Source organism: Bos grunniens, chromosome 4 (genome assembly GCF_055505025.1).
Source record: "Bos grunniens cultivar Pamir isolate PY7600 chromosome 4, Bosgru_T2T1.0, whole genome shotgun sequence".
Taxonomy (NCBI): Eukaryota; Metazoa; Chordata; class Mammalia; order Artiodactyla; family Bovidae; genus Bos; species Bos grunniens.
This window is the reverse complement of record NC_141168.1, coordinates 108469995-108483513: the sequence shown is the minus strand read 5'-3', so window position 1 is coordinate 108483513 and position 13519 is coordinate 108469995. Positions and strand designations below refer to the sequence as shown.

General features: G+C 36.5%; 1 long non-coding RNA gene across 2 annotated transcripts in view; it reads right to left on the bottom strand.

Annotated features, from left to right (window-relative positions):
- Positions 1 to 13519, bottom strand: part of LOC147374656 (uncharacterized) — a 39606-nt gene that overhangs the window by 22618 nt on the left and 3469 nt on the right. Inside the window, exon 3 of one of the 2 annotated variants that reach the window (XR_015163004.1) lies at positions 7354 to 9308. The exons of the other annotated variant lie outside the window; for it this stretch is intronic. This is a non-coding gene — a long non-coding RNA (uncharacterized LOC147374656). Of the gene's footprint in view, positions 1 to 7353; positions 9309 to 13519 lie in introns of those variants that run through there. 2 annotated transcript variants of the gene reach the window in all.

The following is a 13519-nucleotide window of genomic DNA, read 5'->3' as shown; positions in this document are numbered from 1 at the left end:
GTGTAAAAGAGTATATACTATTTAGATCACATCTTTCCAGGTTTCTGATTCTAGCCTTTCATTATTCTTAAGTTATCTTACAGCTCTGTAAGTTGTAGATAACTGGTAACAATGCACAATAATTATTGTCCATAATTGTGCAAGTTCTACCTGGTGGAGAGTCAACTAACTTTCCTCCCTTCCCACCTGCCCCCTTGAGGCCAATATTACTTTGATTTGCATATTTTATTTCACTATTCCTGATTTGCAAATATCTTTTTCTTAAATCCTACCTTGAACTTATAATACCTCAACAGTTTCCCATTAATGAGTTAAAATTTTGACATCTACTTATTCTTATATCTGTGTGAAAGCTGTAATTTTACCTTTTAAAAAAGAAGTATAGTTTAACTCATTCAGCAAAGTTTAACACTTTTTAACACTCAAGTTTATCAGTTAACATGGCCCCTCTGCCCATCCTACTCCCCATGTAAATTGTTTGATATCAAAATAGCCTAAATCATTGTTCCTGAGTAAACCATAGAAACTCTTTGTTTCTTTGTTCTGGTTCTTGGCCAAGTCTATTCATCTGTTCATGTCTTGTCTAACTCCACAGCTGCACCCATGGATACACTGGACCACTGGGACAGTCTTTATTTCATAGTCAAGAAGGCATCTTGTGTAGATTTATGCACAGTCAACAATTTTTTCCTCATCGTAACAACAGTATTTGGGAATCTGCTTTTATGATCTCATCATTAGGTGATCTCGCTCAGAATATAATGGGGAACAGTTAGGTGAGGAAGTCTGATTCTGAAGCCGGCGGATTCTTTACCAGCTGAGCTACCAGGGAAGGCCTAATTAAATCTTTAACATCAACTCATTTTTAGATCTGTGTGAAAGCTGTAATTTTACCTTTTAAAAAAAGAAGCATAGTTTAACACATTCAGCAAAGATACACTTGTACTTTTTGACAAGGTTCGGGGTTATCAGTTAACATGGTCCCTCTGCCCATCGTACTCCCCATGTAAATTCTTTGATATCAAAACAGCCGAAATCATTGTTCCTGAGTAAACCATAGACACTTTTTGTTTCTTTGTTCTGGTTCTTGGCCAAGTCTATTCATCTAGTCAAGTCTTGTCTAACTTCACAGCTGCACCCATGGGCCAAGTCGATACACTGGACCACTGGGACAGTCTTGATTTCATAGTCAAGAAAGCATCTTGTGTTCATTTATGCACAGTCAACAATTTTTTCCTCAATGTAACAATGGTAATTGGGAATCTGCTTTTATGATCTCATCATTAGGTGATCTCGCTCAGAATATAATGGGGAACAAACAGGCAAGAGATGATAAAGAGTCTGGTTTGCCAGCATTTGTTTTTTGAGGAGTATATGTGAACTGTACTCAGTCAAGAAAACATTTTATGCTCTCTGAAAGTAGAACATCCCTTGAGATCTGCTTTAATGAGTATTTATGGTTCTGCATTTAATGTTAATCTGTGACTGAAGCTGTAGAACTCAAGCTGCAATCTCTCAGCAAGTCTGCGTATGTCACTGAGAAAGACTTTTGCCTCTCATCATTTTTGATGTTTTCCTGTCTCTAGAATATATAAACTATAAAGTCTCTCAAATACAAATAGTGCCGTTCTAATTGGCTCAAAATTAGTAATGCTCAAAATTCTCCAAGCCAGGCTTCAGCAATATGTGAACCGTGAACTTCCTGATGTTCAAGCTGGTTTTAGAAAAGGCAGAGGAACCAGAGATCAAATTGCCAACATCCGCTGGATCATGGAAAAAGCAAGAGAGTTCCAGAAAAACATCTATTCCTGCTTTATTGACTACGCCAAAGCCTTTGACTGTGGGGATCACAATAAACTGTGGAAAATTCTGAAAGAGATGGGAATACCAGACCACCTGATCTGCCTCTCGAGAAATTTGTATGCAGGTCAGGAAGCAACAGTTAGAACTGGACATGGAACAACAGACTGGTTCCAAATAGGAAAAGGAGTTCGTCAAGGCTGTATATTGTCACCCTGTTTATTTAACTTATATGCAGAGTACATCATGAGAAACACTGGACTGGAAGAAACATAAGCTGGAATCAAGATTGCCGGGAGAAATATCAATAACCTCAGATATGCAGATGACACCACCCTTATGGCAGAAAGTGAAGAGGAACTAAAAAGCCTCTTGATGAAAGTGAAAGAGGATAATGAAAAAGTTGGCTTAAAGCTCAACATTCAGAAAATGAAGATCATGGCATCCGGTCCCACCACTTCATGGGAAATAGATGGGGAAACAGTGGAAACAGTGTTAGACTTTATTTTTGGGGGCTCCAAAACCACTGCAGATGGTAACTGCAGCCATGAAATTAAAAGACACTTACTCCTTGGAAGGAAAGTTATGACCAACCTAGATAGCATATTCAAAAGCAGAGACATTACTTTGCCAACAAAGGTTCATCTAGTCAAGGCTATGGTTTTTCCTGTGGTCATGTATGGATGTGAGAGTTGGACTGTGAAGAAGGCTGAGTGCCGAAGAATTGATGCTTTTGAACTGTGGTGTTGGAGAAGACTCTTGAGAGTCCCTTGGACTGCAAGGAGATCCAACCAGTTCATTCTGAAGGAGATCAGCCCTGAGATTTCTTTGGAAGGAATGATGCTAAAGCTGAAACTCCAGTACTTTGGCTACCTCATGCAAAGAGTTGACTCACTGGAAAAGACTCTAATGCTGGGAGGGATTGGGGGCAAGAGGAGAAGGGGACGACAGAGGATGAGATGGTTGGATGGCATCACTGACTCGATGGACATGAGTCTCAGTGAACTCTGGGAGTTGGTAATGGACAGGGAGGCCTGGCGTGCTATGATTCATGGGGTCGCAAAGAGTCAGACATGACTGAGTGACTGATCTGATCTGATCTGATCTGAATTGGCTCATAAAGAAAAATAAGCACTTAAATAACTTTATTATTCCCATATTTCTCAGGAAATAAAGAAATCAAACTTGTAAAACTGGTTTTAAAATGAATCTTACAGAAAGCTCAAAATCAGAAGCAGGTCAATATAAAAACTTAAGTTCATGTAATAAGGTTTAATCTTTTATAAACAAGGCTGGTTTAATAACTTTGGGGTTGAAAACAGCAATGATGCTCTCTTGGTTTTATCAATGTGGTCTTATGAGTTTATTGCTGCATAACAATATTAGCACAAACTTCTCAGCTTAAAGCAATATACGTTTATTAAACTCACGGTTTCTGTTTATCAATCAAAGTTAATTTTATTAGGCCCACTGCAGTAAGGGAGAACACTACCTTGAGAGATTCTAAGGACGTCTCAAATGGGGAGACTGGGGAAGGACTTGGGAATCTGGGCTTAAATGGTTGAAGGCAGGACAGTCCTTGACATAACAGTTTAGGATTGAGAGACAAAGAAAGTCAGCTTCTTGACATGAGTCTTAACAATGTTTTTTATAAGCTACCTATTTGGCCAAGTGAGCAGTCTATTATCCTGACAGGAGATAGAGCTGTCTGGCCAGATGGACAAACTATAGAGATAAATCACTTTTCAGGAATTTCCTGAAGCAAGTGGTCAAACTGTTAATTGGCTACAGCTTTTATATTCCTGAACAAGAATGTCCTAGAACAAATATTAGGTAAAACTGATACAGAGGATCTCAGTTCTCAGTCCCAATCATTAAGCTATGTAAATACAAATGGTCTATATAAATTCTTAAATTATAATTCTGATAAGTGATTTTCTAAATAGTTACAAGTCAACTTAAGATCCTTATTTAACCCTAAAACCTTACATTGTGATTTCCTTCCCACTTAGGTCCCCACAGAGCACTGAGTTCTTTGTGCTATACAACAGGTTCTCACTAGTTATCTATTTTATAAATTTGCATGCTCAGTCACATCCAATTCTTTGCGACCCCATGGACTGCAGCTTGCCAGGCTTCTCTGCCTATGGAATTTTCCAGGCAAGAATACTGGAGTGGGTTGCCATTTCCTCTTCCAGGGATCTTCCTGACCCAGGAATCGAATCTGCAACTCCTGTGTCTCCTGCTTTGGCAGGTGGATTCTTTACCACTAAGCCACCTGGGAAGACCATTTTATACACAGAAGTGTATATATGTCAATCCCAATCTCCCAGTTTATCTTACCCCTACTTCCCTCCTTAATATCCATACATTTATTTTCTATATCCTGTGTCTCTGTTCCTGCTTTGCAAAAATATCATTTTTTTAGATTCCACATGTAAGTGATTTGCTTTTCTCTCTCTGACTTACTTCACTCTGTATGACTGTCTCTAGGTCTAGACACATCTCTGCAAATTGCAAAATTTCATTCCTTTTTATGGTTTAGTAATATTCCACTGTATATTCTACCGTACCACATCTTATTTATTCCTGTGTTGATGGACATGGGCGTTCCTTTCACATCCTGGCTATTGTAAATAGTGCTGCAATGAACACTGGGATACAAGTACCTTTCTGAATTATGGTTTTTCTCCGAGTTTATGCCCAGGAATGGGATTGCTGGGTCATATGATTGTTCTATTTTTTGTATTTTAATGAATCTTCATACTGTTCTCCATAGTGGTTGGATCAATTTATATTTCCATGGACAGTATAAAAGGGTTCCCTTTTCTCCACACCTCTCCAACATTTATTGTTTGTATATTTTTTTGATGATGGGCATTCTGACCAGGGTGAGGTGATACTTCAGTATAGTTTCAATTTGCAATTTTCTAATAATTAGTAATGCTGAACATTTTTTCATGTGTTTTGTTGGCCATCTGTATGTCTTTTTTGGAGAAAAGTCTATTTAGTTCTTCCACCCATTTTTTTATTTTTATTTTTTTATGTTGAGCTGTTTGTATATTTTGGAGATTAACCCCTTGTTAGTTGCTTCACTTGCAAATGTTTTCTCCCATTCTTGTCTTTCATCTTGTTTGTAGTTTCCTTTGCTCTGCTTTGAGTTTATTCTTGTGTATGGTGTTAGGAGAATGTTCTGATTGCATTCTTTTAGAATCTAGATGTAGCTATCTAGTTTTCCTAGCACCACTTAGTGAAGAGACTGTCTTTTCTCCATTGTATATTCTTGCCTTCTTTGGCATAGATTAGGTGGCCATAGGTGCATGGGTTTATCTCTGGGCTTTCTCTTGTTATCTTGCTCCATCGATCTATATTTCTGTTTTTGTGCCAGTATCATACTATCTTGATAACTGTAGCTTTGTAGTATAGTCTGAAGTCACGGAGCCTGATTCCTCCCACTCTGTTTTTCTGTCTCAAGATTGCTTTGGTTACCCAGAGAATTTTGCATTTCATGAAAATTATAAGATTTTTTTGTCTTAATTCTGTGAAAAGTGCCATTGGTAATTTGACAGGGATTGCACTGAATCTGTGTATTTTGGGGGGTAGCACAGTCAGTTTTTTCACAACATTGGATCTTCCAGTCCAAGAATATGATATGTCTTTCCATCTGTTTGTGTCATCTTTGGTTTCTTTCATCAGTATCTTATAGTTTTCTGCATACAGGTCTTTTGTCTCCCTAGGTAGATTTATTCCTAGGCATTTCATTTTTTTTTTGTTGCAATGGTAAATGGGATTGTTTCCTTAATTTCTTTCTGATCTTTTGTATGAAAAAGATTTCTATGTATTAACTTTGAATCCTGCAACTTTACCAAATTCATTGGTTAGCTCTAAAAGTAGAACCTGGACTATTCTTATATCATGGAGAAGGAAATGGCAACCCATTCCAGTATTCTTGCCTGGAGAGTCCCATGGACAGACGAGCCTGGTGGGCTATGGTCCATGGACTCACAGAGTCGGACACGACTGGAGCACACAAAACATTCTTAAATCAAGTTCTTTAATGAATAACCTTGGACACATAGAAAATGTCTAAGTGAGTGAAATATTAAACTGAAATGTGGTCACCCAACATATATATATATATATATATATATATATATATATATACGTATATATACGTGTGTGTGTGTGTGTGTATATATATATATATGTTTTTGTTTCTTATAGTGGCTAAATGTGTTGGCCATGATAGTGATTGTATTTATTTTTCTAATTCATAAAGGTGAAAACGGATGTAGGGGATTGTAGAGGGTTTTATGTGTGTATTTATGAGTTTTGTTAATTTGATGTGTATGAGATTCTTTGACACTCCTTTCCAGTTTTCTCGTGAAACAGAAGTCAGTTAATTTGGCTGAGAGTCATGAACCACATAGGTAGTCAAAGACTGCTAAAGCAATAGTAGCAGAAAATTACAACTGAATGTAAGATAGTGATATGTGTTTTTGTTTTCAAGAAAAGGAGACTAGTCTTGTCTTTGAAACTCTGGTTTTTCCTTAATACAAAAAAGGATTGTGTAAGAAAATTTTTGAATATAGAAAAGTAGATACATTGGCAGGAAAAAACTGTATTTGTCTCAAATTAGAAATTATGAAATGGATTCAAATTTTGACAAAGTTCACTGAGTCTTGATAGATTTATTTATAAGAAAATTTAAAAAGTAGGGCAGGGAGTTCATGAATCCTTTACTGCTAAACATAATATTATTGTAAATAATAGAATTCTAATAATAGAATTCTAATGTAAATATAGAATTTTATTTTCTATATATTAAAAGTTCAAGTTTATCTTGAACTCTTTAGTCTTCTCTTTACAAGGGGTAGTAAGTAGCTACTCTTTTACATTCTGTGTGATATGTCTGCATTTTGGAAATCCCACATCCTAACAGAAGAGTTTTCTGAAGACTTTGTCAAGGACTTTATTATTAGGCAACAAAAACATAATATTCCTCACTTCTGAAAAAGCTAAGATTCCTTTCAATTGTGTTGCTTTCTTCTTATTTAGAATATTGTATTGTATTGTCAGTTTGCTTAACAGTCAGCCAACTTACTGTTTCTCAGGCACATCTGATCCTGTCTTAATAAATTATCTAATGTCCTCTGATAACTCTCTTGATTTTGCTTTCCCACAATATCTTATATTCAGAAAAATAAAATTTTCAGGATTTTCATTATAAATAAAACTTCTTTGAAATTCTCCATAAGATCCCTGGAAATTCATGACGATTTATTCTTTTGCTTTATAAAAAGAGGTGATGCCCCCAAATTGTTTTCTTGACATGTTCTGTATTTCTAGATTAGCTCAACTATACTGTAAGAACCAATCGAAAGAGTGGTCAGGTTAAAGGGTAAATTTTTATATAGACAAAATATTATTCACATATATGTTTTGGAGACTGTATGCATTATAAAATGAATTGGAAGGTCCTGGAGATTTATCAGTGCTGTCATTATCTATAATATGTTCTTACTCCCAGGAAAAACACTGATCAAATTCTTACAAAAAATTACATACTACATTTAGTAAAGAATTTTACTGTCTTCAGCTTTGACATTGTTAGTTACCACGATATATTAACCATAATCATTTAGTCTCATTGACAGATGACTCCTATTATCTTCTGATGCTTGTCAAAAGGCTCACAGGTTAAAATTTTAATATTCAACAAAGGACAATCTCAGAATCTCATGGGAAAGAATACACTTTGTACTCTTAATTGATGATAGTTCAATGAATAGGCTCATGAGTAACAACTTTCGAGCACAAAGATGACATTGCTTGCACAACTGTCAGATATATTTGGGAATGAGTTGAGATTTTCAAGACTCTTTTCTTTTTTCAGAGTGAGATGACTTCATGAAAGCAGACTGATGACCCAAGATACAGCAGAACAAGAAATATGTACATAAAGCTAAATGAATTGATACAGGAAGTTTAACTAGAGTTATTTGGTTTGGAATACTGACAGCATTTATTTGTTAACTGTCTATTTTCTGATGCTTTTGTGAAGAAGTACTTTACTTGGCATTAACAATTTATGTCTAGCTCTCTAACTCTCAACATCAAATGTAACTTTCAACATCAAATGAAACATTTTAAAAAATGGCTGCTAGCTTTCAGTGCCTCTTTCAGAATTTAGAACCAAATATCTTTACTGAGTCTCCAAAGTTACTTGCATAGGTCAAAAAGCAGCTGTCTTCCTTTCAGTTCAGTTCAGTCGCTCAGTCCTGTCCGACTCTTTGCAACCCCATGGAGTGCAGCACACCAGGCCTCCCTGTCCATCACCAACTCCCAGAGTTTATTCAAACTCATGTCCACTGAGTCAGTGATGCCATCGAACCATCTCATCCTCTGTCATCCCCTTCTTCTCCCACCTTCAATCTTTACCAGCATAAGGGTCTTTTCCAATGAGTCCAGCTCTTCACATCAGATGGCCAAAGTATTGGAGTTTCAGCTTCAGCATCAGTCCTTCCAATGAATATTCAGGACTGATTTCCTTTAGGATGGACTGGATGAATCTCCTTGCAGTCCAAGGGACTCTCAAGAGTCTTCTCCAACACCACAGTTCAAAAGCATCAATTCTTCGGCACTCAGCTTTCTTTATAGTCCAGCTCTTACATCCATACATGATTACCGGAAAAACCATAGCCTTAACTAGACGGATCTTTGTTGGCAAAATAATGTCTCTGCTTTTTAATATGCTGTCCAGATTGGTCATAACTTTTCTTCCAAGGAGTAAGCATCTTTTAATTTCACGGCTGCAATCACCATCTGCAGTAATTTTGGAGCCTAAAAAAATAAAGTCTGACACTGTTTCCACTGTTTCCCTATCGATTTCCCATGAAGTGATGGGACCAGATGCCATGATCTTAGTTTTCTGAATGTCGAGCTTTAAGCCAACTTTTTCATTCTCCTCTTTCACTTTCATCAAGAGGCTTTTTAGTTCTTCTTCACTTTCAGCCATAATGGTGATGTCATCTGCATAGCTTAGGTTATTGATATTTCTACTGGCAATCTTGATTCCAGCTTGTGCTTCTTCCAGCATTTCTCATGATGTACTCTGCATATAAGTTAAACCATTAGGGTGACAATATACAGCCTTTACGTACTCCTTTTCCTATTTGGAACCAGTCTGTTGTTCCATGTCCAGTTCTAACTGTTGCTTCTTGACCTGCATACAGATTTCTCAAGTGGCAGTCAGGTGGTCTGGTATTCCCATTTCTTGAAGAATTTTCCACAGTTTATTGTGATCCCCACAGTCAAAGGCTTTGGCATAGTCAATAAAGCAGAAATAGATGTTTTTCTGGAACTCTCTTGCTTTTTCGATGATCCAGTGGATGTTGGCAATTTGATCTCTGGTTCCTCTTCCTTTCACCAGGTATCAAATTCTTATTAAAAGATTATGTCTTGCACCCCAACACTGAAGATTTTGACATCATCATACAAAGTCATACCTGGGAGTCATATTTGAAAACAAATTACAATCAGATATGGAAATCTCATCATTAACAAGCAAGTGTTATATTTTATATGTGAATGCAATGCCTACAATCCCACCTAAAAAAACTAGGCTGGTACCTATTTTATGGTTAAAGCCCCAGAAGTCAGAAGCAACAGACTTACTGCTGGCCAGGAACCTCAGCATACTTGGAACATAAAGTAGAAAAGAGTTCACCAGAATCTATAAGCCATGAGTGAAATAGGTTTTCTTGGGCTTGGGTGGATAGGTTTTCTTGGGCTTGGGTGGATAGGTTTTCTTGGGCTTGGTTTCCTAATCTTAGGATAGAAGAAAATAATGGATCCTTTTAAATTATTTGAATCTTACATTTCTTAATGAAAAAACTCAGCAGAATGTAATTCTTTGGCTCTACGGTTGCTCAGCACTGAACACTCAAGTAGGCATACACAGACAGTTAATACCTTTGGCTGAATTACGTAAACAACCACTCCAAAGCATAATGAATCCAGCCTTTCGTGTGTGCGATCAAAAATAGATCTCTAAAGGTTATTTATGATCAAAAGAACAGACTGTTAAGCAGAAATTATTAAAAATTTCTAAACAAGGCAAAAGATGGGTGATAGGACCTCTCATTATCACACTGGAGTATTATTTAACAGACTAAACCAAAGATTATTTAATTATCTAAAGGACTGTATCTATGTTTGACTGGGCTATTTTCTATTAATTAAACACTCAGTCTCCATGACACATATGCTAGCCAGTAGAGAACAAATTTAAGAAAACTTCTGGCAAATTTACCAGGGACAGGGAACTTTGAAGGAAGAACGAATCTTTTATTAAGCATCACCTAAGTGTCAAAAACTATACATTACTCGTTTAGTCATAAAAACAACCTTGAGTGATAGGTCTTATTATCCTCTTTTTACAAGGAAGAAAGTTGAAGTTCAACAGGTAAAACAATTTGCCACAGTGTTTAGCTAGTAAGTGGTGGATCCAGGTGTCAAACCCCGAATGTTCTTTCAAAGCCTACGCTTTCTTTCTTTTTTTTTTTTACTACATTATTCTACTCCCATAGTAAAAACTTTCCACTAACAACCAAAAAGTTATACCTGCCACTTCTGCAAACCAAAAATGATGTCTAAATGTCATCTCAAAAAATATACTAGTTAGAAAAGCAGAATTTCATGATGGGAAATGTAAGTTTATATTCTGTGTGCACAGAGTAAAAGACCTATGAGTCATCTCCTGCAACCCACTAAGTATTTAGTTGAAGACTGCTCTTTATCATCTAGCTAGATGGCAATTAGAAGCCTGTGAGACAAAGTATCCCTTAGGAAAAACTGGCTAAAGAATAAATCATTTAAAGTGCTTTACAGACATTACCTAATACATTTTCACACAACTCTGTGAGCTCCACAGCATTATACATGAAGCGATCCTAATTTGTTTATGGACGTTCAAAGGTGAGAGTGTGTAAAGTGGAAGGCCAGAACACTGCTAACAACATTAGACTTACCTGAGGCCTTGGGCAGTTTTGTCTGTTTCAGCTGAGACACCACTAAGTCAATTAACCTCTACTGTTTTCCTTAACCTGTTTAATGAAAATGTCAGTACCACTTGGGCCAGAAGGCTGTGTGAAACCAGGCAGGTCATTTAGAATTTTTTTCTTCTCTTTAAGTTGCCCGACTCTGATCTGATCAATGGTTAACATCCTGCTCCTTAGAAACAAAGGGGAGATACTCATATTTGCCTTCCCTAAGGGATTTTTTCAAAGCAGCGAACTGTGAATTTCCAGCTAATTTAATACAACTACTCTACAGAAAGGAGAATTTGTCTCAGCCACTGAGTAAGACTCAGGGCAAAATTATTGTTATACTATCATCCTTGTCTCCCTTTATTTGTTAACTGTTGATAGGAAACATTGATTTCACCTAAGAAAAACTTGTGTAATTTGGGAATAAAGTGGATGATACATGTTTCTGTCCTGGAGAAAGGATACTGAAGATGGCAGAGGCGTAGGGCAGAATTTCACATGTGAAAATTTAATATGTATTGGATTGTCTGGGCTTTGATGTAAGTAAGAAGAAACTGGAGAACTGTTCTGACAATCTTTCCCACGTAGGTAAGTGATCCCTGAAGCCACCAGTTGCTCAAGCAGAAACAGAAATCACCCCTGATTCTCTTCCTCCCTTATCTTCCCACAGGCAATCCATGGCATGTTCTGTCAGGTTTTACTGCTAAAACCTCTCTGATCTGTCCACATTTTCCCCCCTATCTCTTCTGCTTTCACCTTTGTGCAAACAGCGAAGTGAATGATTCTATCAAGGCAGGGAATGAAGAGCTTTCTCAATAGTGCAGATAACTGTGGAAAACACCGCAACTGGTAGCAGAAGAAAAGTTCAAAGAGCCTCTGAAACGGTGTGAGAACCAGAATATAATGGGGATAAACAGAATTTAGACAGAAAGGACCTGAGACTTTAAAGTTGACTTCGAGCTGTTTCCCCATCAGGATATGTTTCTTATACATGATAGTGAAGACTACAGTATTGTGTATAAACTTTTACTTTATACAATTTCCAAATGATTACTGAGATCTGTATAATTTTTAAGGTGAGATCTTCCAGAGTAAAAAAAAAAAACTAAAAGCATGTAATAAAATAATGGTGTAATACTTTATAATTTCTTACTATTTTGTATTAGTTTTTTTGACATTTAAATACACACAAATCAGATATTTGGCTTTTGTTTTGTTTGGGGTACACTCAGTCAAAAAATCAAAAGGCCAATATTGAAATTCATTGTGATAAAAGCAAGTTTCTCAGTCTTGCATAGGAAATTGTTCATTTGTTCAAACAAGCCAAATTCACTTTGGAAAATACATCTGTATCCTATAGTCTTAAAAATTCTAAGAAAGGTGTCTCAATTTTTTCCAATGTTCTTCATTAAAATGATCTTTGATCTGAACTTAAGAATTATTAATATTTATTAAGTTCAAGGCATATTCATGTACTAAAAGATAATTTTTAGAAGAGAATATAGCATGACTTTCATAACATAAAATTAACATGTGTCAAAGCTTTAATTTAATTCACTAATTAATGAATGAACCAGAAAGACATTACAATTGGTTCAAAAGAGAATTCAAAGAATCTCATATATCTGGGCATTAGGAATGGTGAAATAAATTTGCTTAACAAATGTAAAACTTCAAAACTGCTCAATATCCACAGAGCAATAATCAACTGAATCCCAATGAGATACAATTTGCATTTCTATGGACAAGAATCATTTGCATTACTATAAGTATTATATAACTTACAGCAATGCAAAATAATTCAAAGACAATAAAAGACTCAGAAACCGGACAGAAGCAGATAAGCTGGACAATGCCCAATTTCCCATTGAAGACAACCCTAATATCTGGGTCTATTTCTAAGTCTTTCACAAGTTTTCCCTACAAATAAAACAAAACGTACTAATTCCCTGTGCCCCACTGCACAAAATCTGGAGGGGAAAGGAATGAAGAAGAGGGAGATAGACACATTAACTGAGCAGATTACAAGGCACAGTGGGATATAGTCCAAAAGAACTGGTGGTTTCCCAATAAACACAACATGCACAAGGAAGGGAGACATAATACCTACTCTGATTGGGTGCTGTCTGTTGCTGCATGCACACTGAAGCATACCCAGAAACAAAAGTACCATGACAAACCCCGTGCGGGGAAAGAGCCATATTCCCACAAGGAGCCTTGGCCAAGAGGCACAGTGTTGCAGGTCTTTACAGGAGAAAGTTCTTCTGATTGTGTTAATCATTTCACAAAGGATGGTTATATCAAATCATTACTTTGTACCCTATAAACAATTTTATTTGTCAATTATACCTTACTAAGGCTGAAGGCGGGGGTGGGGGGGTGGGAAGGGGGGAAGAAGAAAGGTTTTAAATAAGTAGCATATGAGGTACAGGAGAAAAAGTATTCAAGCTAAGTGAATGATATTAATAGTAAGAAAAAAGCAACAGATACATAATGTTTTTTGGCTTGTACTTTAGTATGGCTGGATAATATGAGAGCTAAAGAAAGTAGTGTAGGTAAAGTAATAGGAGTAGAAGTCAGTTTTCAAGTATTTAAAGAACGAATAAACAGCTGAGAAAAGATCAGGCCAGAAGTTTGACAGTTAAGGGAGAAGAGATTGTGTGGTGAAT